Below are 4530 nucleotides of genomic sequence, written 5' to 3'. Positions count from 1 at the left end.
TAAATCCCTTAACAAAGTGAAGTGCATTCAAAACACTTATCAAACCTAATAGCCAAAACTACAAATACAATGTTTGTGAAGTCAAACTCGTCTTTGATAAATACCACTCTAATCAATACAGTGATTAGATGTTGTGCATGAATGTCTTCAATACTCAATGATAACAATTCAATACACCTTGGCTCGGAGCTATTTATTAAATTATCGATGTACGTGTTTTGATCTCATACGGCATCCTAAAATCTCTGCTTCATCAAATCGATCTCAACAACTAAATTGGATTATTTATTAGTTTCTTACGTCCTAAAATTTATTCCTTGAATAGAATCCTACAAGATATAGAAACAAGAGTTTCATTAGGAAATAAATTCTTTTAAATAAATATATCATATCTAGAATTTATCAAAGATCTCAATAGTCTAGAAAGACAAAACTATATAATTAATATGAACAATATTATCAAAAAGAAATATAATTAAGGAATAAATTATATTCTTTTCGATCTCTCCCTTTTTGTTTTTCTGGACAAAAAATACAAAATATTAATCAGCAGAACTCTATTGAGTTAGCACACAACTCCCCCAGTTAGAGACTCGTATCCCCAATAGCTAAACATCATTTGAGTAGCTTCATCTCCAACTCCATCGATGAGCTCATCTGTATCTCCTTATTCTTCACCGCACACTTCTTCTTCCATTTTTGTTGTTGCTTCAACACTTGCACTTGGTTAACATTCTCCTACTCCTCCTTTTTTGCCAGAATGCACCGCCACCTCTAGAAGTCAGTGGTACTCGGATATTTGAGCTTCATAATGAGCTATCATCTCTTTTGCATTGCAGATTTATTTCAAGCCAAACTCAATTTGAGCCTGTAGAATAGAGGGAGATAGAATAATAAAACCATCAGTGTTCATGGTAGAAGAAGAGGTCGTGTTGCCAACATCAAGGGCAACACCAGTAGCAGACTATGGAAGGTCCAACTTCCTATTCCCCTTAAAGTAAGTTGGGTCAATCTTCAACTTTTCACCAACATCAGAAGATCCTCATCAAAATTAAATGTATTACTCCCAATACCAACTGAGAAAAGTACAATGGCATGTGGTCTGGTAACCATTGTAGTATTTGTGGAGCGAGTCTAATTTCAGATCGTAGTCTTGTGTAGAACGGAGTATAACGAAGTCAGATTTGCTGCAGATAATCGCTTAGGATGGTCTGGAATTTTGTAATTAAACCTCTTAGATTGATTTAAAAGGGCCACCGAACAAGAGCAGCTTTAGAATAAAACTTTGTGGAAAATAAGTTACTTAAGTCATAGTCTGCAGTATTGATGTTGTCCACGGTGTCGTCAACATCGTTTTCAACATCAAGACCAGCATCAGCAGTGTTACCTTCTTTATCATCACTCTCATCATTCTAACTTTCATCACCTTCACCAGAATAGTCGACAAAATCAGAGTCATAACTAGAGATAGACTCGTCAGATTGTTCAGGGCGATTTTCGTTGAATTTATTCAACATCTCTTCGTTCAGCTCTTCAACCACTGAGGTTGATATCTTTAAGGCTTTTTCTTCTTTCAGGCGTAGAAGAAACTCGGCCAACGACTATTCATCTTCAGTAAGATCAGTCGGTTATTCAAAATAATGGTTTCTTTCTCAGTCATAGTAGGGACCGTGTTCTTTTCACCAGCAACAGATCTTGGTCTGGCGACCAACTCAAAGTATTCATCATCAGAATCATCTCCAAATGAGAAGTCAGGATAAAGAAGATTGGCGGTGGACGATGATGCTCGGAACTTATTAGATGAGACAAAATCAGGGTCATTCTTAACTTTTGTCTTTGATATTCTAGGCTGCAGAGCAACAAGAAATACATGATTCAACACTTCAAATTCTAGCGGATTCTCCACATCTATTTCCTTACCCGACAGCTCAGGGGCAATGGTTTCAATAGGGATTGGGTCCTCGGCGACCACAACCATTTGAAGAGATTCAACAGTAGGCGGTATAGCCACATGATATGGGTGGATTTTACTTGTTTTTCATATCGTATTATGTCCCGTTGTGTTGAATTTATCATTTAGATTACATGCATTTTGTATTATTTTAGCATAATGTATGTTTTCTTGTTGCTCATGAGTTTAGTTGGTGAAAATGCAGGTGAGTCGTGTATAAACTGAAAATTAAAGAAAAACTTCGAAAGCCAGCCGACCGGGCGTCTCCAAGGCGTGAGAGAAGGAATTTTTGCGAGAGTCATCCTCCCGGGCGGAAACTTATGTCCGCCCAGGCGCGTCAAGGAGAAATTGAAAGCCAAGATCTGCGAAAGCCATCCGCCAGGGTGGAAACTTATGTCCGCCCAGGCGCGCTTGAAATTTTTGAAAGATTTTTTGGCCGATTCCTTACCTTATTTTCTGGATATGTATGATATGGGAGGGTTTTGGACGAAATTCATTCAGCAGCCACCGAAGCCTTGGAGAGGATTTCGCGCTCGGATTGAATATTCCAAGATTTTCGGGCATCGTCTTTGCGTTTTTCGTCAAATCTAGTATTTCTAACTTAATTTTTATCTTTTAAACATTGTTGTGTTTATGTTTATTATGAATTCAAGTAGCTAAGCTAAAATATTTGTTGGGATTTAAGGGGATCCTACCTCGAACTTTGAATTGATTAATTCATGTGATGATTTGTGATTTATTCTTGATATTACTATTGTTTTATCGTGTTGTTAAAGCGTAGCTAACTTTAACAACGTTTTTATATTGCGAGTGAGTTTGAGAGAATAGCTTGTGATAGGAACGAGTAGTATAATCCGTGGATCTACAATTTACATAGATATATGAAATTGGATATTCGCCGATAGTTATAGTCCTAAGGGTCGAAAACTAGGGGATTTCATAGATCGATATGCGATTCATTCTTGATAAATAATTAAAGAAATTTAATTACTTCACTGAATAGAATTAGGTTGGCATAGCTCGAGAGGGCGTGTTCAATTGAATAGGAAATCCTGTCGGAGGCGTAAATCACTATCGAACGAATTAATTAGTTAAAAAGGGGTAAGTGAACTGAAACTCCCAACAAATTGATTTCTCATTGAATTTTAAATCAACCATTCTAGATATCATATCTTATTATTTAATTCCTAAATCTTTTTATTTGCATTTTATTTGATTTTAGTAATAATAAACAACTAATCAAATTTTGTTGCTAAAGATTTGATAACTGAAAATAATAATTGTAAAATACAGTCTTCAGTGGAACGATACTCGTACTCACGTACATTATACTATTACTTGACATCGTGCACTTGCAATTAATTTTCGAGCATACAAAACCATGTTTTTATTGAGGATTCTACAGTGCAAGTTTTGCTCGATCAAGTTTTTGGCGCCGTTGCCGGGGACTGTTAATTCACAATTTTATTTTTAGTTATTTTCTTTAGCATTGTTTTATTTTTATTAAATTAACGCTCCATATTCTATTACAAATATCTCTTCCAGTGCATGCCAAAGTCACTTGACGTGGAGCTTGAGCACTTTGACCCTGAAATTGAAATAACTTTCCGCAGGAGAAGACAGCAACAGAGACTGAAGGAACTGATGGAGAGGCGCGAGCACGAGCATGAGGAGGAACACTATGAAAATAGACATGTTGAGATGCCACACCGCATGCCAATGCTAGAGTATGCCCAGCCTTCCTTGGATGGTGCACGCCCCAGCATTGTGAGGCCTATTGTGCGGGAAAATCACTTCGAAATCAAGCCAGCTATAATTCAGATGATTTAGAATACAGTCCAGTTGGAGGATCTGTAGTAGATGACCCAAACACACATCGCAAATTTTCTTGAAATCTGCGATACTTTTAAATTTAATTGAGTTTCTGATGATGCTGTTAGATTGTGGTTATTTCCTTTCTCTTTACGTGACAAAGCTAAAGCATGGTTAAATTGTTTTCCTGTAGGTTCGATCACCACATGGGAGGACATGGCGAAAGCATTTCTCATTAAATACTTTCCTCCATCTAAGACCATGAAGCTGTGGGCAGACATAACCAAATTTGCTCAATTCGAGCAGGAATCTTTATATGAGGCAAGGGAGCATTTCTAAGATATATTACGAAGATGCCCTCATCACGAACTGCCACATGGGTTAGTCGTTCAAACCTTTTATTATGGCTTGATTACCCCTAATCGTACTATGATAGATGCTGCTGCTTGTGGGAACCTGTTGCGAAAAACTACTGAGGAAGGATATGAGTTGTTGGAGGAGATGGCTGCTAGCAGCTATCATCCTCAATCTAAAAGGAACAACCAGCGGAGAAGTGCAGGAGTCCACCAGGTAACTGATCTGTCTGCTATCACTGCACAGCTTGATGTTTTGAATAGGAAGTTGGACGGGTTGAATATGGGTGGCACGGCTATGCGTCTTCAAGAGATATTTTGTGAAAAATGCGGAGGAGAACACTATGTTAAGGACTGTCAAGATGGAAATCCCTTTTATGTGCAAGAAGGGGCACCAGTGAATCAAGTGGGAGT

The 4530-nt window shown here is 37.7% G+C and overlaps 1 non-coding gene across 1 annotated transcript; it reads right to left on the bottom strand.

The window, feature by feature from the left end:
- Positions 1–4028: 4028 nt before the first annotated feature.
- On the bottom strand, positions 4029–4134 carry LOC142538165 (small nucleolar RNA R71). The gene has a single exon (XR_012818703.1). It is a non-coding gene; the product is annotated as a small nucleolar RNA R71 (small nucleolar RNA).
- Positions 4135–4530: the final 396 nt, after the last annotated feature.

Source organism: Primulina tabacum, chromosome 2 (assembly GCF_025594145.1).
Source record: "Primulina tabacum isolate GXHZ01 chromosome 2, ASM2559414v2, whole genome shotgun sequence".
NCBI classification, from domain to species: Eukaryota; Viridiplantae; Streptophyta; class Magnoliopsida; order Lamiales; family Gesneriaceae; genus Primulina; species Primulina tabacum.
Note: the sequence above shows the minus strand (reverse complement) of the source record. Positions and strands in the feature narration are given on the sequence as shown.